Below are 25,825 nucleotides of genomic sequence, written 5' to 3'. Positions count from 1 at the left end.
CCTCCATCCCTCCTTCCCTCCGTCCCTCTCCCTTCCTCCTTCCCTCCCTCCTCTCCTTCTTTCCTTCTTTCCATCCTTCCTGCCTAACTTCCTCTCTCTTTATTAAATAAACTTTAATTTGGGGAGTTTCCACTGAGGCTCAGCAGTAATAAACTCAACAAGGATCCATGAGGATATGGGTTCAACACCTGGCCTCACTCAGTGCGTTGAGGATCCAGTGCTGCCATGAGCTGCGGTGTAGGTTGCAGATGCAGCTTGGATCTGGCATTGCTGTGGCCGTGGTGGAAGCTGGCAGCTGCAGCTCCAATTTGATCCCTAGCCTGGGAACTTCCATATGCCGCAGGGATAGCACTAAAAGTAAAAAACAAAACAAAACCAAAAAAACCTTTCATTTTGAAAAAGTTTAAAATGTTATGTACAAGAAATTTCAGAAGTAGTACATAGATTTCCCATGTACCTTTCACCCAACTTCTCCCAGTGAAAATACCTTACATAACCACAGTACAGGTCAAACCCAGGGGACCTGAATTGGTACAATATTATTAATTCAGGTACAGACCTTACTCAGATTTCACTAGTTTTTACACGCATTCTTTGTGTGTGTGTGTGTGTGTGTGTGTGTGTGTGGTTCCATGATATTTTGCCACATTTGTAGACTGAGAAGCCAACACCACAATCAGGATACTACAAAGAAACTCCCTCATGTCACGCTTCAGCAGTCAATGATTTTCTTTTTCTCAGTGTTAGAAATTTTAGTCCAGCAAACTTTTTCTATTTCAGGCACCTGAAGTTCTCACGCAAATGACCTTGAGGGACAACAGTTGTGACCTCACCAACCCTTTCCCTGGGGGGACTAAACACATTCAGTATTACCAAGGCCTCAATGGCAATGCTTAAACTCAAATGAACTTGAGTTTCCTTTCTGAAACTCTGAATTATTTTCTGTCATTGAGCAAATATTTTGAAGGTATATTTCTGCTAGGGTGCAAAAACAGTCTAGCAGAGTTTTGAAAACGAGGATTTTTGACCATTATTCCTTTGACTATAGTTGCACCATAAAAGATTTCTTGAACCGGTGAGATGTGTTGGGGTCCACCTTCATGCAAACCCAAACTTGTTTCCTCTGGGCCCTGAGGATTCCTATACTTTTGTTCTTCATGTTGGCTTTTGCCTGGAGGAGTTGCATGTGGACACATTGAAGGCCAAATCGTCTTATAGAAAATACCCCCTGAGGTTTCACTCCTCTGAAATCTACTTTCAGGGAGTTGGGTTTCCCAGTGGATTTTCTGAGCAGTACACTGTTGTCTGCCCCAGAGTTTGCAGAAGTACATTGCACGGCCATCCCCTGAGACAGTCAAAAACTAAATGGTTATTGGAGGCAGCCCAATGAACTAAGTGTTTTAAATAAATAAATAATGACACATGTGCGTACTGAGCAGAACCGTCATAACGGTCTCTTTAAGGTCGTTACAGAGAACAAAGCATAATTCAGCCCAGGAGAGGTGAGCTGAAACCTTCTCCAGGACCTAATGAATTCTTAGAGTTAAAAAAAAAAAAAAACCTAGGAGTTGATCAAAGAAAGATGAAAAGATGCTTGGAGTCCCTTTGTGGCTCAGCGGTTAACAAACCTGACTAGGATTCATGAGGACGCGAGTTCGGTCCCTGGCTTTGCTCATGAGTTAAGGATCTGGCGTTGCCCTGAGCTGTAGTGTAAGTCGCAGACGTGGCTCAGATTTGGTGTTGCTGTGGCTGTGGTGTAGGCTGGCAACTGCAGCTCAGATTCGACCCCTAGCTTGGGAACTTCCATATGCCACGGGTGCAGGCCTAAAAAGCAAAGTAAAATAAAATAAATAAAAATAAAAATAAAAGAAATAGAAGATACTCGTCCCATGACTTGGAGAGCATAAAGGAACCTATACTTGCTGGTGGGCATGCAAAATGGTAAAGTCACTTTGGAAAACAGCTCGCCCGTTTACAGTTAAAAGTTAGACATACAACTACTTAGAAATTCCACTCCTACCAAAGAGAAATGAAAACATACATCTATACGAAGACTCACATGCAAATGTTCACAGCTGAATTATTCATAAGCGCCCAAAGCTGGAAACAACCTACCTACCTGTCGGTCAAGCAGTGAAGGGATACATAAAATGCCATGTTTCTGTACAATGGCACACGACTCAGAAATAAAAAAGGAGTACGCTACTGACATATGCTACATCGTGGATGAATTTCAAAAACATCATGTTCAGTGAAGTAAGTTAGACACCAGAGACCACATCTTATGTGATTCCATTTGCATGAAATGTCCAGAAAAGGCACACTTAAAGAGACAGAACGTATTGATTGCCTGGGGCTGCGGCTGGGAATGGGAGGAGGGCATAAGGGCTCTTGTTGGGGAAATGTTTTAAGCTGTTTTATAATGAAGGTTTACACCGCTGGGTAATGTTACTAAAAATAATTGCATAGCACACTTGAGATACATACATTTTCTTTTTTTCTTTTTTTTTTTTTGCTATTTCTTTGGGCCGCTCCCGCGGCATATGGAGGTTCCAGGCTAGGGGTCCAATTGGAGCTGTAGCCACTGGCCTACGCCAGAGCCACAGCAATGCTGGATCCGAGCCGCGTCTGCAACCTATACCACAGCTCATGGCAACGCCGGATCCTTAACCCACTGAGCAAGGGCAGGGACCGAACCCGCAACCTCATGGTTCCTAGTCGGATTCGTTAACCACTGCGCCACGACAGGAACTCCCCATACATTTTCTAATGCGTAAAATAAAATATACCTTGACAATGCCGTTTTTTTAAAAAAGATCCTTCTTGTCTTCCACGTTTTTCTGGAAGACAAGAAGGATCGGCCATGGGCCAAAGCCTAGGTTGCCAAGCCCTCTCCAGGGCTCAGCGAATCCTCTCCTCTCGTGAGAAGGTCTTCTCCTCTTGTTTCTAGTTGGGACTAGAAAACATTTGCAGTTCTGGTTGGTACTTGAGTGGAAGGGCCAGCCCTTTGGTTGCCTCTTGTACCCTCTGCTTCTCTGAAGGTGAAAGGCCAGTTCTGCAGACTCTTGATCAAAAATCTCAGTGGGAGCAAGAAAAGCTCCCCTGTCAGCCCCGTGTGGGTAAATCTGGCCGGAGGAAATGGGGAAGGGAGGGCAGAGGCCTGAAGAGAGACACAGGGAGAAAAGAGGCCGGTCAGGGAGAAGCCCTGGGGGTGTGGGGGGGGGCACCCAGGCTTGGAGAGAAGCCACCCCTCTGGGGAACCTCATGCTGCGATGAGAAGCTGCCCATCTTCCAGAGACTTTTGCTGTTCTCAATCGTCCCTGTGTCACCCACGTCATACGTGAGACAGCACAGGCAGAGGATGCAGAGGTGACCAGAGCGTCGGCGAGCGTGGTGCTGAACGGGAGAGGGGCCAGGGAAGGGAAGACACAGGCATGATGCCATCCAGAGCCCAGGAGAGGTTAGCCCGGGCTTGGAAGTTTGAGAGTTTGAGTACAGTTATAAAGGTTGCATTCACATCTATCATTTATTAGCTCTGGGTTCTTTAGCAAATTACTTAACCTCTATCAACAATCTCTTTCTATGTATATCTTATAGTATACTATTCTATTCTATTATTATATAATTATAATTTGCCTAGGGCGGCTGCGTTCAGCTGCAGGGTCAGCTGGGGGCTAAGCTCAGCTGAGATGCTGAACCAGTTGTGCCTCCCTTACCATGTGGTTCTTTTTTTTTCCTGACTTTGGTCTGGGAGTCCTCTTTTTTTTTTTTTTTGTCTTTTTGTCTTTTTGCCTTTTCTAGGGCCGCTTCCCACGGCATATGGAGGTTCCCAGGCTAGGGGTCTAATTGGAGCTGTAGCCACCGGCCTACGCCAGAGCCACAGCAACGCGGGATCCGAGCCACGTCTGTGACCTACACCACAGCTCACAGCAACGCTGGATCCTTAACCCACTGAGCAAGGCCAGGGATCGAACCCACAACGTCATGGTTCCTAGTCGGATTTGTAAACCACTGTGCCACGACGGGAACTCCCAGTCTGATAGTCTTAAATGGAGGCTAGGTTCCAACAAGAATGAGCTCCAAAGTGCAAGAATTTACCATTAAGTCATGTTTGCTGATGGGTCAATGGCCAAAGCAAAGCCCCTGGCTCAGTGGGGAATCAGTGTGGGAGGGGGACTCTGTGAGGCTGGGAACCTGGGAGGTCTGATTCATGGGGGACCCCCAGTACCACACTCTCTAAGCTGCAGTTTCTTCATCTCTAAAATGATGATAATAACATCTCATGTGGCTTCTCATGCAGAATAAATACGATTATGTATGAAAAGCACCTATTCAAACATTTAGCCCTTAGGAAGGCACCAGTGACTATGGGCTTTTATCATCATCACTAACATGGCCATAATTATTACTGCTATTGTCCTTTCCCCTCGGATTTATCAGAATATAGGGAGAGGTGAGAGGGAAAAACCAGGAGGGCCTGACCTAATCTAGGAAGTCAGGAAAGATTTTCTTGAGAAAATGATGTTTCCACGGAGGTCTGATAGTTAAATTCAAAGTTTCCTGGGCTAAAGGGGTCCATGGAGAAGAGCATTCCAGGAGAGGGAACCATGTGTGCAAAGGCCCTGAGGTTGGGGGAATGTGTGGCAACTACGACCGTCATGAAAACAGATGATTATACAATGTTAGCACTGCAAACCTAGAGATTTTCTCTGGCTGTTACGAACAGGCCCACGTCTGACACTCACAGGGCCCAGGGCAAGAGTATAAAGACAGGCCCATAGACTATATATCTAAGCATTTAAAATTATACGCCTTGGAGTTCCCATCATGGCTCAGCGGAAATGAATTCGACTAGGAACCATGAGGTTGTGGGTTCGATCCCTGGCCTTGCTCAGTGGGTTAAGGATCCGGCATTGCCTTGAGTTGTGGTGTAGGTTGCAGACGCGGCTTGGATCCTGCATTGCTGTGGCTCTGGCATAGGCCGGCAGCTGTAGCTCCTATTGGACTCCTAGCCTGGGAACCTCCATATGCCGTGGGAGCGGCCCTAAAAAGAGAAAAGACAAAAAAAAAAAAAAAAAAAAAAAAAATCAGACACCTAACATATGACTAGGGCACAGCCAAAAAAAAAAAGAACCAAAAAAACAAAAAAACGATTTATAGAGCTAGCTAATGAGCTATCAACACAGTATGTTCTGTCCTCCCATCTTATCAGACAGCCCTGGATCACCCGCTTTGGCTTCCCAGCACCAGCTCCATCCTTTATCACGAGGGTCAAGTGCACATACATGTGGACCCCTCAGATTGAAGATCCAGGTTCTCCCCAGCAGCAAATAGCCATTGCCCAGCCACCTCACAGCATCCAGCAGGGTGTATTTGACAACTGTGGGTCCAGTTTCAGGATGGACCTAGGCCGGAGGGCCATAGGCATTACGGAGAACATTCTGGGATCGTGGGTCCCCAAAGTTCAGGAGGGAAGGCATAGTCTTTGCGTGGGTACACCCCCTTGGGGCATGGATAGTTTTTCCCATAAAGAAGGATCAGTCAAAAGGAGGGTCAGAGGGGAGCCCCTAAACACAAGGCCCAGGTCCAGGCCCCTCCCATCTAGAATAATACTGGTTATGGAAACCCAAGGAGAATAACCGAGGCCATGGGAAGGGAAGGCTTCCTGGAGGAGGAAATGCTCAAGCCCAGGATTTTCCAGTGGAGGAGGCATTTGCTACAAACCGGAGTACACGGCAGCACACACCTACCGTGCCTTGAAATTGAGGGTGAAATGTTACAACAGGTGGCTGGTGGTTTGGCCTGGGTTAAGGTATTCCTCTTTTAAGTCTTTAATTTGTTAAGACCAACTGTGATTTCAGTGGAGAAGGCTTCCTCTGCTAGGCTCAAATGTGACTTAGGAGAGAGCAGAGAGGGGTCTGTGCACTCATTTCTAAGTCATTATTATTGGGGTGAGAAAGATTTTCTTCATTGAAGGGCTTAACTACAAACACTTTTTAGTGACTCATACCGTGAGATGTAAATGCAGCCCTTTGCATGAAATAGCCATTTGCTAAGAGTGGGGAGGGGGAAAACAGATTGAGTGAACCCCAACCAACCGACTGGCATGCAGAAACACCTTCTCCTTTTGAAGGAAGTGCTGACTGAGGGCGGGCATTCAACCACGCCTCTCTCATCCCCACAACAGCTACCCTTGATATTGAAGCCCTAGAATATTTGATAGATGGAATATTTGATAAATGAAAAGAAATGATATTTATGTATATACATACTTTACTGTGAAAATGAAAATTACGCCTTTGTGGAAGCCCCAGCGTGGCAGGATTAAATGCACTAAAGAGCCAAGAAAGCTTACATTTTAAAATATAACAAACTCAGTCATTTGGCCCCAGGGGGAAATAGCAATGTCAGGAATGAACTAATTACCAACAACATCCCAGAAGAGAGGCGGGAGAGTTCTTGTTGAAACAGGCTTGGGGGCAAAGGCGTGTGACCCATCAGCTGAGTCTCCTTACAGCAGCCTAGTCCCAAGAAACTTTGCAAGAACAAGGCAGCGTCCCAGGGGGGGTTGTTCCTAATTCTTGCTTCATGCAAATTCCACTAAGAAAGGAGTAATATAAAGAGAGATGAGGCCAGAATATCTGTAATTAGAAGACAAGGGGAGGGGGTGAACCCCAAAGCTATCATTTTGGAAAACTGGGAGAAAAGACAAAACCATACACAGATATTCGACTTAGTGGGAGTTTATCATTAGTAGTGTTATGTTACCAAGAGTGAATTTTTATTGAGTGCTTACCACATGCTTGGCAGTGCTAAAGTTTATGAAATATTGGTTCAGTGAGGGATACACACATCCTATGAAGAAAGTTCTATTGTTATCCCATTTTATTTTGTTTGTTTATTTATTTGTCTTTTTGCCTTTTCTAGGGCCGCATCTGCGGCACATGGAGGTTCCCAGGCTAGGGGTCTAATCAGAGCTGTTGCTGCGGGCCTACGCCAGAGGCACAGCAACGCAGGATCCGACCCGCATCTGCAACCTACACCACAGCTGACAGCAACGCCGGATCCTTAACCCAATGAGTAATGCCAGGGATCAAACCCTCAACCTCATGGTTCCTAGTCGGAGTCATTGACCACTGCGCCACAATGGGAACTCCGTTATCCTGTTTTATAGATGAAGACAAAGAGGCTTAAAGAGGTTGGATCCAGGATGGTAGGGAAGATGGTGGATTCGCTTTGGATACAGTGGATCAGTTCTATAAAGGGCATCCTTAGCACCGTCAAAAATCAGAAATCGAACCTGGAGGATGGAGGTGGGGCAGGAAGGGGAAGAAGCATCTGTAGATCTCCAATGTATACCTTTTTCTTTTTTTCTTACATCTTGACTTCTGAAGCAAATGAATATGCTCTCTGTTCAATAAAGATGTAAAAAAATCAGAAGTCGTAGTAAGGAAAGGTCAGGACTGAAAAAGTAGCTTTGAGAGTCAGGTCGAGTTGAAGACAAGGGTGTGGATGTAAGTGGAAAACCTTCAGTGATAGCTCAGTAGCAATCAGTAAACCAAGAATGGGAGAGATTTTTGTCTGTTTGCTCGTTCTAATCAGCCAAGCAGAAGCAAACTTAATACGCTCTCGGGTCCCAGCCTAAGGACGCTTAATAGACAAGAGTTAACTCTGGGCGTGTAGAAGCATTTAGAAGACTTTAGGAGAGGTTCTCACCACCTGAGTAACTCAGGAAACATTTATCCTGGAGAAAAGGCTAAGGTAAACTTTCCTATAGGTGGTAATAGAAACTCCCAGGAATGATTCACAGCCCCATTCTTCCTAGAAGCAACTGGCTCAAGCATTTCAGTAAGAGGCCAAGGCAGATAAGCCACTGCGTGGAACTTAATTATGCATCACTTGATTTCTTTGATGTTTCCTGAGCTAAGTAGGATTATTAAATGTTTTATGTTTAATCTGTACCTATTACACACAGAGGTTGGGTCTAAAGGCCCAGGAGAACCATTTCTCCAAAGTTCCAGCACTTCTAGCTCCCCGGCCAGCCCTTTGTCAGCTGGAAATAAATGATGAATGAACTGGGAGAGGGGAGGTGCCCTTTCTGAGAAAGGCTTGTCCTCTATAGGAAAGACAAATGGGAGCCACAGAACATTAGCTAACACTAAGCCAACAGGGGCCTTGCAGATGACTAAGGCAATGGTTCTCGCACCTGAGCACACATCAGGACTTCAAGGAGGACTTGTTAATACACGGGCGCCATCACCAGAGTTTCTAATTTAGGTCTAGGACGAGACTTGAGAATTTGCGTTTCTAACAACTTTGCAGATGATGCTATTTTATTTTACCACACGTTGAGGACCACTGAACCAGGGCAATCTCTTCATTTTATAAACAGGAAACCAAAGTCCAGAGGGTGTGAGGAACTTGTCCTAGGTCCCCTCGTTAATGGCAGAACTCAGATTAGCATCTTAATCGCTCTTTCTCTCTCATCTATAAGTGTTTTAGCAGGTATTTCCTAAAAGTAAAAAATGTCTCTTTCCTAACCAGAATACAATGACCATATCAAGAAATCAACATTAAAACAGTATAAATTAACCTACAGACTTTATTCGAATGTTGTCAATTGTCCCTTTATTATACCAGGATCCAATCCAGTGTCACACAAATTTACTTGGGATGTCTCTTCAGTGTGATTTACTCTGGAACAATTCCTCAGTCTGTCTTTGTTTTTAGGACCTTGATACTGTGGAAGGGTACAGGCCAGTTACGTTCAAGAATGTCTCTAGATTTGGGTTTGTTGGAGGTTTGTTCGTGATGAAATTCAAGTTCTGCAGTTTGGGCACAAACAGCACAGCAGTGACCTAGCATCCTTCTCAGGACAGGAGCCACACGAGGTCCGTTTTTCCATTTCTCATGATAGGAGTGTTGACCCCTTGGTCAAGATGGTGTCTGCTGGTTTTCACCAAGATAAAGTTACCATTTTGTCCCTTTGTAATTAACAAGTATCTTGCGAGGAGAAACCATGAGACTATGTTTCTCATCATATTTCACCCACTGATGTTATCATCCATGAGTAATTTTTACCTGAAGCAAGTCTTAATGTGATGGTTGCCAGGTGATGATTCTCCAATTCAATCCTTTCTCCTCCATTTATTAGTTGGAATCCATCTATGAGGAGAAGTTCCCCCTTCTCCCTCATACATTCATTCATCCCTCCATCATTCATATCAGTATGGACTCACTCATGGATTCTTTTTTATTCTAGAATCCACATCTCTTGCCCCCTAGTCCATTCTCTTTGCACTATATGGAAAGAGATGATGCCTATAACAGCATTATTTCAGAGATGACGTGGTTTATTACATTGGTTCAAAACCCCAAGTGAAATTTTTTTTCAGGCCATAAACTTTGACGGATCTCTTCTTTCTTGGCAGGGCAGGTTCCAAGCTAGAGATCAGGAACATGAGCAGCCTTAAGGGTACTAGAGCAACTACTCTCGGTCCTATTTTCCAGGGTTTTAATAACAGTTTAAAATTGTTTGCCTTGTAGAAGACCTAAATAGACATTTCTTCAAAGAAGACATATAGATGACCAAAAAACACATGAAAAGTTCCTCAACATCGCTAATTACTAGAGAAAAGCAAATCAAAACTACAGTGAGGTTCCACTTCATGTCAGTCAGAATGGCCATTATTAAAGAGTCTACAAAAGTTCCTGTCATGGCTCAGTGGTTAATGAACCCAACTAGTAACCATGAGGTTGTGGGTTCAATCCCTGGCCTTGCTCAGTGGGTTAAGGATCCGGTGTTGCTGTGGCTGTGGTGTAGGCTGCCAGCTTAGTTCTGATTAGACCCCTAGCCTGGGAACCTCCATATGCCATGGGTGCAGCCCTAAAAAGACAAGACAAAACAAACAAAACAAAACAAAAATAAATAAATAAATAAAGAGTCTACAAATAACAAATGTTAGAGAGGGTATGGAGAAAAGGGAACCCTCATACACTGTTGATGGAAATTTAATTGGTACAGCTACTGTGGAAAACAGCATGAAGGTTCCTCAAAAAATTAAAAATAGAGTTATCACATGATCCAACAATCCCATTCCTGGGCATATATCTGGAGAAAACTATAATCTGAAAAGATACATGCACCCCTATGTTCATAGCAGCACTATTCACCATAGCCAAGACTTGGAAGCAATTGAAATATCCAATGACAGATAATAAGATGTGTTACATGTATACAATGGATTATTACTCAGCCATAAAAAGAATGAAATAATGCCATTTGCAGCAACATAGATAGACTGAGAGGTTTTCATACTAATCAAAGCAAGTCAGAGAAAGATAAATACCATGTGAAATCACTTAGAGGTGGAATCTAAAATATAACACAAAGGGCGTTTCTATGAAACAGAAACACTCACAGACACAGAGAACAGACTTGTGGGGAAGGGGTGGGGGAGGGAAGGACTGGGAGTTTGAGATGAGCAGAGGCAAACTACTACACACAGGATGGATAATCAAGAGTGTCCTACTGTATAGCACAGGGAGTGGTAGTCAACATCCTATGATAAAGCATAATGGAAAAGAATACGAAAAAGAATACATATATGTATAACAGAATCACTTTGCTGTACAGCAGGAATTAACACAACATTGTAAATCAATTATACTCAATAAATTTTTAAATGAAAAAAATAAAGGTTTTTGTTGTTGGTGTTGCCTTAAAGCAAGGCCTTCACGATTTCCTATCCACCTTACTTCCTCTTAGACCATGTGCGTAACGAGTCTAATCATGCTCATATTATGGTCCTTGAGCTAAAGGAAGATCCCATTTAGATAATGACAGAGGGGTAGGCAGATCTGGTCATGGCCAAACCTAGGTTTCTATGAAGGAAAAAGCTGCTTTAGTTGACAAGGTCTTTCTTTCCTGGTCCCCCCACTCCATTGTCCCTGGGGTACCTGAGGGCAGGACATTTGACTTGCATTTGTACTTGGTTGTATGAGTCAAAGGAGAATGCCAACTCAGAAATCAATATTTGCCATTTTTGACTACTAATACCATGATTAAAAAAAAAAAACCCACAAAAACAAGCATTTACCACATCCTTGTCTTTGTGCAAGAAAAATAAGTCAGCTGTTTAGCAGAAGCAAGATGTGACTTTAAAAAAATCTAAATAATTTTTGTGTTTAGAAACAAATATAGCTGACTCAGAATCATAAAGAAATGAAAATTTCCTTTGGGGCTACACATACCTCTGTCCTCTAAACTATACTCCCAGGGAAAGTCCTCTCAGGATTTAGCTGCTTATAACCCATATTAGAATTCTTTGGGAATAAGATGTCACACTGAACTAGGTTGAGTTGGAATGTCTAATGCAGTGGTTCTCAGACTGTGGTGATACTGCCCCCTGAGGGGCGTTTGGTAGACAGTGAAGGCCTTTTCAGGGCTGTCACAATCAGTAAGATGGGGGTGCTACTGGCATTTAATGAGCAGGGTCAACATCTCACCACGCCAAGGACAGTTCCAAACAGCATGAATGGCCCTGCCCCAAATGCCAATAACTTTCCAGGGAGAAACAATTTTGGAGTTTTCCCAGGAATTTGGAATTAGACTAAGTTTCCAACTCAGTACAACTGTTCTCCTGAATCAAGCAGTTGTAACCCTAGGAACTGCTGGCTGTGGGCACTGTTTATGGAGTGGACTGGGGAGCAGAGAGAGCTGTCTACAATGAGAGAGGACTAACACGGATATGTAGAAAGAAATGGGGGGAAGCGACGGAGATTCCTGCCCACACTCTTATTCAAGCCTGTGGCTCTCATTACATTTCAGGTCCATTGTAATCCTGTGGTTGGTTTCTGTGACATCCCATTGCTTTCAAACAAGAGTGTGAACTTGGGAGAGGCTAATGCCATTTCTCCAACATGATTGAGCACCAGGGAAAGCTGGTATGTTGGTATGAGGGGAGCAGAAACAGATGCACCAGTGGGTACTGCCTGAGGGCCTTAAGTTTCCTGGTCAGTGTCTGAGGCCCAGCAGCCTCTGGCCCAACCAAATGTGGCCTGAAAGGTGGATGCTAGGAGATGGATCTCTCCAGGAACTGCGTTGTTGGCTGGAGAGGGCGGCGCAGGTCCAGAAGAGGAGGAAGTGCTCAGCAGCAAATTGCACCAGGGTCCCCTGGACCCGCAGTAGGAAGTCAGCCCAGCCTGAGACTGGAACTTCTTAAATCCCTTCCTTGGAAAGGATCAGCCTAAGTTTGAATTAGGTGGAGCTGTTTAGTGCAGACCGGACTGCCAGGGGTTGCATCTGCGGATTAGAAGTCAGTTAAGAAAATACCACCGAGCTGAAAATAAGGGAGTCACTTTCTTTAAAAGGAAGACAGAACCCCATCACACTCAAAGGAAAACAAACACCTATCACACTCTTAAAACAGTAGCCTTGGTTTTTTTAATTAGCTTTCTGTCTGCTCCAGTAGGATACTCGAGATTGCGTTGAAAATGGCAGGTTTCATCTCTATTACTATTGGTACTCCATGAGATAGAGAGGGAAGTGGTGGTTTCAGGGTGTATTTTGTAGGCTGATGCTTAATTGCCCGGCTACAGCTCCTTTCGTTTTTTTAAAAGGAGGATTAGAGAGGGAGAGTATAATGCCAAGAACTTTGGCGTTTGCTAGTCTATAAAGCATTTGGCAGTGATGAAGGAATGGCTTCGGAAGGGGTAGGTGCCATTTTCACCTGCCATTTCCAGGCAGCGAGTGTAGACAGATGAGGGAAATGGCGTGGGTGACACCATGACATGGCTTAAGGGATAAGACCTGAGTTTTTTCCCAGCAAGTCTTCCATCCCCATCTTGCTTTTCTTGGATTTCAAAGATGATGCCGAGATGCCCATGATTGATCACCAACACTTTTTACCCTTGGGATGTCCCCACCTAGCATCCCCTTAACAGAGTTGTCACCTTCTTCCAGCTGTCAACATAGGATTCGTTTCAGAACTGGTTCCTTTAAAACATACATCCTTCTAAACAAAAAACAAACCAAAACAAATAAACTGTATTTCACTTTTAGGAATGGAAACAGTTTCAAAAACAAGATAAAAATAAAATCTTGGAGTTCCCGTCATGGCTCAGCGGAAACAAATCTGACTAGTATCCATGAGGACACAGGTTCGATCCCTGGTCTCGCTCAGTGGGTTAAGGATCCAGCGTGGCCGTGAGCCGTGGTGTAGGTCACAGACAAGGATCTGGATCTGGCATTGCTGTGCCCATGGTGTAGGCTGGCAGCCGTAGCGCCAATCGACCCCTAGCCTGGGAACCTCCATATGCCTCTGGTGCGGCCCTAAAAAGACAAAAAACATCTTGTGAAATACTCATCTGATTAAACCCCTACAGGCCATTTCTAAAGGAAGTATTTCTGAGGTTAACATATGTTCAGCAGCAGAATTTCACCAGTGTGGTCTTTCTTGTCATTCAACCCTACCAAGGCTGAAAAGCTCTAGACTCATAGCTAGAAAATAGTACCGGACCCATAGTGGGCAATCAGTAAATGCTAGGTGAACTGAATTGAAACCAAGCCTGAGTTCTAATCCTATTTGTTCCATCAGTTATCAGGGTGAGCCGGGGACTTGTTTTTTGTATTTGTCATAGGGAAAGATTGAAGGATTATCTTATCTGCAAGGTCTCTTGCAACTCTAAAATCTATGAGCAACCAAGTGTTTTGTAGTGCAGTTAGTATTCTGAGCCATTTCTCAAGGCTTATATCTAACTTTTTGAGTTAGTTACATTGTTGACCCCTATGCCCTCCTCTTGGTTTGCTTATTAATATGCCCAGTGGCTTTCTCTCTGATCCATGAATAGGCCAAGCTCTGCTGCCGCTGAGAAATTGCTCTTGCTGTTCTCTCGGTCTGGGATGCTTTCCTCCCACATTCTGAAAGCCTGGCTGCTTCTCATCACTCAGGCCCCAGCTGAAATGTTATCTTCTAAGAAGTCTTTCCTGATGACTTCTCTCGAGCATCTCGCCAAGTCTGACACTCTCCATTATACCATCCAAGTTATTTCTATGCCGTGCATATTATAATTTATCATTATCTTATGTGTTTACGAGCCTCCCCCTAGACTTCAAGCTTCACAGGCACAGGAAATTGTCTACATTCTTTTTTGCTCTATCTTCAGAACCAGGCTTCCAGGAGCCCATATACATACAATTCCCATATACAGCCTCTTCCTCGGAGAAGACCCAGCCCCTTCCTGGGCACCTGGCTTGGTGAGCCAGGTGTGGGCTACATTTCAGCCCTTCATAGTCTCTTGGTCAGGTACCCTTGTTCAATGAACAACCTACTCAACTCTATGCACTCTCTCTGCCCAGCACTGTGCAAAATGCCTACAGAAAATAGAAACATAATATTGATTGGATGAATATCTCAACTTTGTTGAGGTTTAATTTACTTACAACAGAATGCATCATTTTAAGTGTTCCGTTCAATGAATTTTGGCAAAAGCATGTCCATAGGTAACCACTCCCACAATCAAGATAGAGAAATTCCATTACCCGCCAAAAGTTCCCATGTTTTATTTGTTGTTGTTGTTTTGCTTGTTCGTTTGTTTTTGTCTTTTTAGGGCTGCACCTGTGGCACATGGACGTTCCCAGGCTAGGAGTCGAATCGGAGCTGTAGCTGCTGGACTATACCACAGCCACAGCAAAGCCAGACCCAAGTGGGGTCTGTGACCTACACCGCAGCTCATGGCAATTCCGGATCCTTAACCCACTGAGCGAAGCCAGGGATCAACCCCTTGTCCTTACAGATACTAGCTGGGTTTGTTGCCATTAAGCCACAACGGGAACTCCCTTTATGTATTTTTGTAGTTGTCTCCCCTCTCACAGTCCACTCCCAACCCCCCCAACTTCAAGTAATCACTGAATCTTTTAATTTTATTTATTTATATCTCACCTCTTTGCAAGAGAATTTTAAAATGAACTTAAAAGGGAATAAATACATTAAAATCAATAAAAGAGGGGGAATAAAGAGGAGAAAGCAAGATTAAAAGGCGCAAGGCAGATGTCTCAACCATACAGGTGGGTAAAGCATTGTCTGTGATGGAGCTTGAAGGCTGAGGCTTCCTTATAGCCAAGACTCAGAGGGTTAAGTGGTACTTCAATTATTATCTGAGAGGGAGAAGCCCTGCCTTCATCTCAGGGGAGGCAAACTTTCCCTAGCACAAAGATCTGAGATATTTGTCTCGGGTTATCACATAGAAGTTGTTGGAGGATGCTCTGAAGTGTATCATCAATGAGAGTTTCATAGCAAACGCAGTTGGAAGAGTCACTTGTCTATTTCATTCAGTTAACCTTCCAGAAACATTCCTATAGCAAATACTAAAGTATCTGCCCTAAATAAAATGATCTCACTGGGTTTTTCAGAAAAGTGGGATAGCAAACAATTCAAAATCATCTTCTCTAGTGAGATCTGAAAATCAGGAATCCCTCACTGTCCTTATGAGCAACGTATTTGCTTTGAAACCCAGGTGGGCAAGTGGGAGGGTTCACGCTCAGTCGTGAAACTTTAAAGGGCTCGGGCAGGATCCCTGTTTGGATCAAAGGCTTCCCCATCCCTGCTTGGAGCTGCGCTGTGAGTGGGGGATATGCCTGAAAAGAAGCCAGGATTTTCTGAAGGAATACGTTTTGGAGCTGGGCCAACGTGAGCCAGAGCTCCTCTGCTGAGATGCCAAACGTCTATGTAGCAAAATGTTCAAACACTTGAACATGAAAGATATTGTGGGCAAGTGTCGACAGCTTCTCACTGCAGCCATAGAAATTGTTCTGTAATGTCCTTGGAAGACTGCGTTCTAAGCCACCGCATCCTTGGCTGTTGATGGGTTAGAGAGCCCTGAAGTTAATATCCTCTTTCCTGCTGGGTTGTGAATCCATTGAGAGATGAGACAAAGACGTAAAGCAGCTGTGAGTGAAAGTAATGTGTTTTGGGGAAATGTAGCTGGTGTCAGTGGGCAAGTGAGCTTCCCAGGTCTGAGCCCCAGAATCAGGCAGCCTCTCCATCACAGGCAGTACCCAGCCAGTGCTGGCTTCTGTAAGAAGTGGGACAAGGAAAAACTGAAAGCATGTGGTCCCTAATGGAAACTTACTGCCAAGAGGGGGAGGGAGAGAGAGGAAGGGGCTAGGCACCAACCCCTCCATTCATCCTCCAAACTCACCAGCCAGGAGCATTGCTCCCTGTCTCTGGGCTACCAACTCATTTGTCTCCCGGGACAAATGAGACATAAAGTATCCCAGAAGGGTTTGAAGGCGTGTTGTGAACTTGCTTGATATCAACCATTTATTTATTTATTTATTTATTTATTTATTTTTGTCTTTTTGCTATTTCTTGGGCCGCCCCTGCGGCATATGGAGGTTCCCAAGCTAGGGGTCGAATCGGAGCCATAGCCACCGGCCTATGCCAGAGCCACAGCAACGCAGGATCTGAGCCGTGTCTGCAACCTACACCACAGCTCACGGCAACGCCGGATCGTTAACCCACTGAGCAAGGGCAGGGATCGAACCCGCAACCTCATGGTTCCTAGTCAGATTCGTTAACCACTGTGCCACAACGGGAACTCCGATATCAACCATTTAAATGTTGGGGGCTGCCTGCTCAAGACAGCAGTCTTTGTATAACACCTCTGCTGGTTGAGGTTAAACCGTTCTTTCTGAAAATGGACAGATAATTGCACTATTTTCTTTCTACTTTCTGATAAGAAGACTATACCAGCAGTTAAATTGGGCCGGGGTGTGTGTCTCTGTTACCTAAAAGTGGTATTACCCATTAAGATCTATACTTGGAGTTCCCTGGTGGCTTAGCAGGTTAGGGATCTTGTGTGGTCACTGCTATGGCAAAGGTTCAATCCCTGTCCTGGGACATTTTGCCTGCCATGAGTGAGGCCAAAGGAAAAAAACCCCAAACACAAGGTCTATACTAAAAGAAAGAGGAAGAGGGGGACCCCAATGCACCCTCTTTTAATACTACTTCTCACTTGGTCTTTCAAGGTCATTCTTGCTACTCCTTGATCCAGGGGCTAGTATTTAAAACAGGATTTTGCTAAAGCATTAAGAATAGTGATCCTGATATGCGTGTGTTGCCAGATCTGCAGTTGGTTCTGCTCAGTGGAGTGATGGTAAATGCAAAAAAATAAAAATAAAAATAAATAAAAATTTAAAAATTTAAAAAGATCCCTAAAATAAAGAAATTCTGACATACAGCATTTTCTATTTTCCACTTTCTGTGGGGTAAATACTCCCTTCATGGCTGGTTTCAAGCTACTGACACCATCATTACCCAACACGGAGGAGGGAAGAGGGACATGGCAGCATTTATGGTTTTTCCACCAAATCGATACAATAGATCTAATTAATCTCGAGAGAAAATTCTATATTCGTTTTAAACTAATTAGAAAGTGATACATTTTGAATATTTATTACATTTGTCTTTAATATAATTTATTTAATTGTACATTTTTTATACTTAACCTCTAATAATGGTTGCTTTGAACAAATCAGCTCAAAGAATTCCTGAAATATAAGGATCGCCTCTTGTGAGCTGGTACAAGTCAGCTCCAGTACATCCCTGGCTCTGAGGAACATAATTAAAAGCCAAGAAAAGATCAGCATCACTACGAGGGGAAAAAGTACTAATCAATGGTCCATTGTGAAGAGTCTACGTTGAACAGGTCCCCACCTCGGACATTTGTTAGGAAAAGAGTTTAATGTTTTGATGGGCTACCCAGCAGCTTCAATGGGCCTGCAGTTTTGAGAGAACAGAGAGGATCTGTCCTTTGAAAAACATGGGCTAATTTCCACTGTCAGTCAACCTGGTGGGAGGAACAATTCAACAAGGGTTAGAGCCATCTGTTGGAAATCATTGACAGTTATGACGACAAATGGTTTGACATCTGACGTCAACTTGAGTCTTGAGCTTTCTGCAGTCTGCAGGGTTTCAGGAGAGGTGTGGCTGATGGGGCTGAGGATCTAATGGGCCACCCAGGGGGAGGCAAGAAGGGCCGAGGGAGGTGGGAGGGAGAGCAGGAGGAAAGGCAGGGGCAGAGCCGGAAGGGACCCTCTTCTACCTCAGGCCAGAGGCCAAAGGCAGAGAGCATCAGTAATCTCCCCATTAACAAAAATCTGGAAATGTTTCTATCTCATTTTAAAGTGACCTTTTTACCCTCAAGAGAGCCAGCAAATGGAGGTGATGGTGTCAGAACAGCAAACGAAAACTGATTTCTTCTTTAAAAAAAAAAAAAAAAAAAAAAAGATTATTTTATACCCACATGCAGAGTGGAAAGAGAAGTGTTTGGAGTCAGCACACCTCTGAGCAGTTTTGCCACGTCGGACAAATCATCAACCTCTGTTCCCTCCTCTGCAACATCAGGCAGGGCGGGCTCAACAGCATCCTGTGTTAGTGTCAGGGCAGCTGAGAGGGTGTGAGTGAAAGCACCTCACACGCTTGAAGGCACTAGCAACCCTTTAAAACCAGGATGCTGCCTTTGCACGTAGATTAAAAACATTTTTTTTTTCTTATCTTTTTAACATTTTTTCTTGCTGGAGTGTATTGGACTGTGAAACTAGAAACCTGCCTTGCAGCCCCTACCCTGTCAGCTCACTGCCCGCCCTGCAGAGACCAGCCAAGGTGCAGTTTCCTCATCTCCAAAATGGGAGGAGGATCTGTTAACATTCTAACACCGCCTTCCGTCTTGCCTTCAGCTGCTCTTACTAAAAAGCTTTATTTATGCTTTGACTTAAAAGCTAACCTCGAATTCTTTCCGCATCTGTGAAACCCCATGGCCTCTAAGAAGCCATCTTCGCAGGAGTAACATTCTATCTTTGTTTCCAGACCTTGACCGAGGCCAGAGAGGGTAATTCTGTTTTTCCCAGGTTGCCAAGTCAAACCAAGGAAAACAAACACAGCCGATCCCAAATCACAGTGGGTCGTGTATCCCTTGATATGGTAAAGACCCTGACAAGTGGCTCGGGGTTCTTCCATCAGTTTGGTCTGTTTGCTGAGTTCAAGGTCATTGTGAGTTCAGCAGAATGTCCTGCTGTTTTTCCAGCCTTTGGACAGCAAGAGAATGCAAAGCACATTTTGTAGTTAGGTTTGACACACGTAGGGTTCCAAGATAAATTCAATACATACGTTCTGATTCATTCACACTTTACCCACTAAATAACTATTTGATATCTAAGAAGGCTTCAGAATGTTAATGAAAAATCTCTTCAAAATATTCTTTCCTTTTGAACCCAGCAGGCATATTTTCCCAAGAATAAGAGTGAAAAATGGCCAGAAGAGTTTGTGGGTGTGTGAAACACTCCCCAAATATGTCTTTTCTCAACTTTAGGGTTCCTTTGAAATGTACAATGTACATAATAATAATTTTTTAAAAATCTGTACACTGTATCCACCATTTGGGTACAGTATCTGCTAGGAATTATGCTAAGCCCTTTACATACATTGTCACTAATATGTATAACAATATTTGAAGGTAGGTATTACTTCTCTCATTTATAGGCAGAGAAGTTGAGGCTCAGAAGCTTTTATGGCTTGCCCAAGGCCAGCGCTGACAAGCCACCATGCCAAGATTCTATTGAACTCTCTCTGTTTGAATCTTCTTAGTTAATTTTGTTCAATTCAGCAAATATTTATCAAGTGTCTCTATGTGCCAGGTGCTGTCCCAAGCCTGAGGAGAAAAACAAGGAAAGACCTTGGGATGCTCCAGTGAAGGGCTTCTTATTTTTATCCATCAGCATGTGATTGAAGATAGAAGGTTATTGGGGGGGATGGGGTGGTGTGAATTAGTATGCGTCTGATTGTGCATAATAGGAAACCCGATTCAAACTGCCTTAAACAATAAGGAAGACACACAGGGGCTGAGAAGGCTAGCTACCTCCTAATATCTACCCCTTTCCAGAAGAGTTCCCAATTTTCAGCCAGGCATACGCCCTCCGGAATAAAAACATTTCTCAGCCAAACCCAAGCTAGGTGTGGCCATATAACTAAGTCTGACATATACAATGTTAGGTGTGTCCTCTGGGAAGTGACTTTCCCTTTTCTCCTTCTTGCTGATGGACTCAGATGTGATGGCAGTAGCTGGAGCAGCCATCTTGGACTACAGGGGAATACATTATGTATTAAGATGGCAAAGCCACCGGTTAGAAGGTATATTATCCCTGAACTACCTGCTTAGACTTTTTTTTTTTTTTTTTAACCTTGGGGGCAGGGGAGAGAAAGAGCCCTTTAACTTGTTTATGCCACTATTACTGGGGTTTTCAGCTACTTGCAATTGCACCTAATCCTAACTCATATATTCCCATAGCTAGAAGTTCAGAGGTAGGGTGGGCTCACTGTTCATTTGACTCAACAGCTCCATGATGCTATCAAGGAATCAGTTTTGCTCTAGGTCTTTGTTTTACCTTTGCTGTCAGTTTCATCCTGTGGCTGGTTCTCCTTTATGGGGCAAGATCACCGCTAGCAAAAGATGGATATATGCTTCCTTATCAATTTTCAGAGAGAAAGAGTGACATCCAAATGCATCCCCATAAAAACAATGAAGTTCCTTTCCCAGAAACCATCTGATATCTTCTAGCTTTTCACTGCCCTTAATTAAGTCAGATGCAGCCAGAGAAATGCCATAAACTGATTGACTTAGTTCTGATAAAACCAATCACCGCGGCAAGGGAGTTGGGCTTACACTAATTGACTTGAACAAATCAGGGTCCACCACCAGAGGCGGGGTATTTTTTTCTTTCAAAATTCAGGATAACATAATGACTTGGGGTCAGTACAGTCAATTCTTGGCTCTGATGAATTTAACCTTCACAGTTCGTACTGTCCTTGAAGGGACCCAGTGGTCCACTGAGTAAGGGGAAGCATAACGTCTTCTTTGTGTGATTGCTAACAGGAGTCAATGAAATATGCAGCTCCTCTATTTCAGGAAATAGAGGCTGGTTGGCTAGAGGGAGTCCAAACAGTGGATCCATGGAGTTCCCAGATTAATCCCTTGGAAGTGTGCATGGCTTGTCAGTCCTAACCTCTCCCAGGGTGCTTGGACACCATCGCGGCTTGGGGAAGGCTGCTCCCTGAGAACTTCTCTTTCACCCCCCACTCCTCCTCTGATGCTTCCTGAATTCCCAGAAGTTCTAGATTAAAATATATTTCCGAAAAGTCCTCAGTACCTTAGGGGGAGTGACACATTAAACTTCAACACAAATATACCGATTAATGAAAAGCCCATCCCCCAACCCCCAGCACCACCACTACCTCCTCTTATACCAGGGACACTGAGCCAAGTGGACAGTTGGGATGTTGTCATAGGAAAGAAAAAGTTCCCAGGTTCTGGGCACATCAGAGAGGGCAGGGTGGGATCTCGAAATGGGGGTCCTGAGTCCCTGGCCAGGATAGGGATAAAAAGAGTGATCAGGAAGTGGAGATGGTGGAGAAACATCAAAGTCAATTTCAATGACTTAATAATTTAGCCCAGGGCGAGCCCTATGCAATCTATTCTGGATGACAAAATCCCTATCATTTCGTTTGTGGCTGTTAAGAGACCACAGCTCTATTACTTTCCATCCTGGATGCACCCGTGGTTGCCAGAATCTTTGAAGCTTTGTTTCAGCCTCAGCCATCTGGTCTGTGGCATGCCCACATGGCTTGGTACACAGCCTTGTTAAAATGACAGGACTCTATTATTCTCCCCAAAATGGAAAGGAAGACATTCATTCAGTACAGAAAACACGTCAGAGAAGGAGTGAAGCCAGAAACACTGGCCCAAAATAGGATGAGAGGGCGCTGAGGTATCCTGGAAAAACCAAGACCTTTTCTATGATTTTCAACCACCTCTAAGAGCAATTCTATAATAAACAGGTTTTTTCTGTAGTGAACTCATTTGAATAATATCTTCCAAGAGACCATCAGTTCATGAGCTTATTTAAGCTTATCACTTAAAGTAATTAGCTATGTGATAATCCAAATATGGGACCTACCTTATGCTTCCAAAGGGCCATTTCTGAAGTTCTTCTGAAGTGTTTTATTTGACCCTTACATTAGTGTTTCTCTAAATGTCATCCCTGGACCATTCATACAGAAAGCACTCGGCAGGGGAAGGGAGACAGTGATGGTGTCGGGGGATAAAAGGCAGATCTCTAAGCTCCACCCAGAATCTACTAAACTAGACTCTCCCTGGGAGCAGGACCTAGAAATGAACATCTTAAACCCATGAGTCTTGTGACTATAATACACTCCAGGGTTTCAGCACACTGACTCCTAGAGAGTGCCTCTCATGCTACTTTACAATTTATGGTGCTCTATGCTTTACAAAGACTTTGGCGTAGTATCTCATTTGAGCCTCACCACAAGCCTCAGGGAAGAATGTCAGAGCAGGTATTATCACTGCCACTTTAGGGAAGGAGAGCCCACAGCTCTCTATGGTCAAGTAGCTGCCTGAGGTCACCTGCTCCGAAGTGGGGTAACTCACAGCTCAAACCTTAACAGCACCAAGCTCAGTGCTCCTGCCATCACCCCAATGGTAACCACATTCCACCTGACTTCACCTTCGGGCACCGCCTAAAGGGAAGTAGTCTGAGCAGCCACAGGAAGGAGCATCATTTGTGAAAAGGGAAAATAAAACTATAAAAACTTGGAAGCTGACTCAAAATCATTAATGGTCTAATCGTAATGTTGACGTTGCTCAAACTACAAGGACAAGAATTATTTTTATTACATATTGAGATTGGGCTTGGTTGACTCTATAACTGGTTTGAGCAGGAAGGATCACCTTTTTACAGTAGTGAACCACGTGATCAGAAATTCAAGTAAGTTACATTCATTTCTTTTTTTTTTTTTTTTCTCTTTGGCTGCACCTACAGTATGTGGACGTTCTTGGGCCAGGCATCGAACCCACACCACAGCAGTCACCCGAGCTGCAGTAGTGACAATGCCAGATCCTTAACCCGTGGAGCCACCAGGAAATTCCACCTTCATTTACTTTTAGGGATAACAGCATTGAATGAAAATCCATATGATTCAAATCCGAGTCAAGAACATACGTGCAATTATTCTTGTCTATTTTCCTTTTGACAGCAATCCATGATGTCCGGGTTTCATTCAGAAATTTCAGTGGAATTAAAATGGGAGGAGCCCCAAAACTTTTATCATGAAGTTTGGTTCAATTACAATTATTAGCCAATCCAAGCCTGCCCATGAGACACACGTGGGCCATTAGTTTCACAACCGTAGTGTCACACAGATAAGTGGTCCCTACTGAAACCCTACAGATGTGTGTGATGGTTAATTTTATGTTCCAACCTGACTGGGCCACGGGGCACCCAGGTATCTAGTTAAATGTTATTTGGGGTGTATCTGTGAGAGTGTCTCCAGAAGAGAGGAGTGTTTGGATCAGCAGACTGAGTAGAGCAGATTGCCTGCTCATTGCGTTGAAGGTCTGAACAGAGCGAGCAAAAAGCTGGAGGAAGGGACATTTGCTCTCTGCCCTGATCCTGTGTGTCAGGACACTGATATTCTCCTGCATTCAGACTGGGGCTTAACACCCCTGCCCCGCCCCCTGTTTCTCAGGCTTGCAGGCTTGCAGGCTTGGACTGGAACTGCATCTGATTTCCTGGGTCCCTGACGTGCAGAGAGATTTGGGGATGTCTCAGCCTCCGTAATTACACGAGCTAAGATCTTATAATCTCAAAATATCTCTAGACAGAGAGAGAGAAGAGAGAGAGAACTCTTTGTTCTATTCTTTAGAGAATCTTAATAGCTTTTTTCACCTGACGTCTCAGGGGCCACATTGTGGGGTCATTTATCCTTGATCCCCTGGGTCATTGGATTTACAACATGATGCTAAGGCTACCTGGGTTCAGGTTGGAGCAGTATGGAACTGCTGGCTTGGCTTTTTTCCATGGCCTGAGGCTCGGCTCTAATTTACAGGCAGGCATCATGTGGTGTAAGAGCACAAGTGGCTGGTTCATAAGGGTTGGACAGCCCAGACCCCGTTCCAGCTCTGCTTCAGAAAGCATCCTCTGGTGAGATGCTGCATAAATTGAATAAGCCCCCTGTGAATGCTTAGGTCACAACTGGTGAAAAATGCAGATTACCCTACAGGGCTTACACTACTATAATTAAAACATTTTGCTAATAGTTATTTATGGATCACCTATAGTCAATCCTGTGTTAGAATAAATCCAGGCTATTTTGGGGCAATCTGAGTGTACTATGTGATTGTATTTTTCTAAGTGCCGATCAGGCTGTATATTTTTCCATGACCCTTCTGTGCAATCTTCTGTTTTTTATTTATTTTATTTTTATTTTATTTTATTTTATTTTATTTTATTTTATTTTATTTTATTTTATTTTATTTTATTTTTTGTCTTTTTGCCTTTTCTAGGGCCGCTCCAGCGGCATATGGAGGTTCCCAGGCTAGGGATCGAACTGGAGCTGTAGCTGCCAGCCTACGCCTCAGCCACAGCAACTCGGGATCTGAGCCGCATCTGCAACCTACACCACAGCTCACAGCAACACCGGATCCTTAACCCACTGAGCAAGGCCAGGGATCGAACCTGCCACCTCATGGTTCCTAGTCGGATTCATTAACCACTGCGCCACGAAGGGAACTCCTGTTTTTTATTTTTGTAATCCCAGAAATGTATGTCTTCTCCCATGGGATAAACATACTGGCATGTTTTCCAATGTTCAAAATAATTTGTGGTGATTGTTTCATTATTTTTTGAACCATCTGGATTTATCAAATGTAGGATGCATTACTAGGAATCACTGTTCCACGACACTTGAGTTGCAAGAAATATCTCTCCATTTTTCTAGCTCAGGATTTACTCCCTGAGCCCAGCCATACTTATTTAGGACAGGGGGTCCTCGCTCTCCCTTGCCTCTCCCTGAGTTGTACCAGGCCCTCAGGGCTCACTCAGTCTAGAAGGATGGGGAGGGAGGCCTCTGTCATGAATCCATTTGGTCACTGAGAAGATGCTCCTTGCCCAAGTGTGCACGGACCTCTGGCCACTGGCAGGCCCTGTAGTTGAACTCTCTCCTCACCAGGCCGGACCGCATGGCAGCTGCTCCCCAGCTGAGAGGCTTGCGGACAGGCCTTGACAACATCCCTGCAGCCATCCCCCACTCCAGGTCCCGAGACTTCCTGGGTCCTGCAGCTTCTCCTCTCCTTGGGGACCTCCAACCAGAGAACCAAGCACCCTCAGCCGGGCATCAAGCTGCTGCCCAACTCCAGACACCTCAGGGCCCCCAATCCCAGCCTCCACCCACCTGGGAACCGGAGCTCCCACAGGAAGGCTTGATCCTAAACACAAAATGTGTCCCTTGAGAGCCGGGAATACAGAAACACAAAGGCTGGCTGCCTCCTCTGAGAGGGGTAAGGGGAAAATCCCCTTCAGTCTCTGCTGATGAGTCCATAGTAGAAAAAAAAAGTTTCCACAAAACCATAAACCACAAAAAAAAAAAAAAAAGGCAAGACACCAGATACTTTCTCAATAATTCACTCTAAGTATGACATATGTATGACATATACATAATTACTCCTGTTTTTCCTACAATTTTGCTTAAATTATGTTTCTTCTATCTATCATTATATTGCTTATACTCCCTTCCCTCCCCCAATGTTATTTTGTCCCTAACACTATTGAATTTATTTCTGGAATATCTATTTTATTCAATTATTGACTTTTTTTTTTTTCTTTTTAGGGCTGTACCCAAGGCATATGGAGGTTCCCAGGCTAGGGGTCGAATCGGAGCTGTAGCCTCTGGCTTACGCCACAGTCACAGCAGCT

General features: G+C 44.2%; 1 long non-coding RNA gene across 1 annotated transcript in view; it reads right to left on the bottom strand.

The window, feature by feature from the left end:
* Nucleotides 1-25,825, bottom strand: part of LOC110255517 — a 90,608-nt gene that overhangs the window by 2,607 nt on the left and 62,176 nt on the right. The window lies entirely within an intron of this gene.

The sequence above is a fragment of the Sus scrofa genome, chromosome 9 (assembly GCF_000003025.6).
Source record: "Sus scrofa isolate TJ Tabasco breed Duroc chromosome 9, Sscrofa11.1, whole genome shotgun sequence".
NCBI classification, from domain to species: domain Eukaryota; kingdom Metazoa; phylum Chordata; class Mammalia; order Artiodactyla; family Suidae; genus Sus; species Sus scrofa.
Note: the sequence above shows the minus strand (reverse complement) of the source record. Positions and strands in the feature narration are given on the sequence as shown.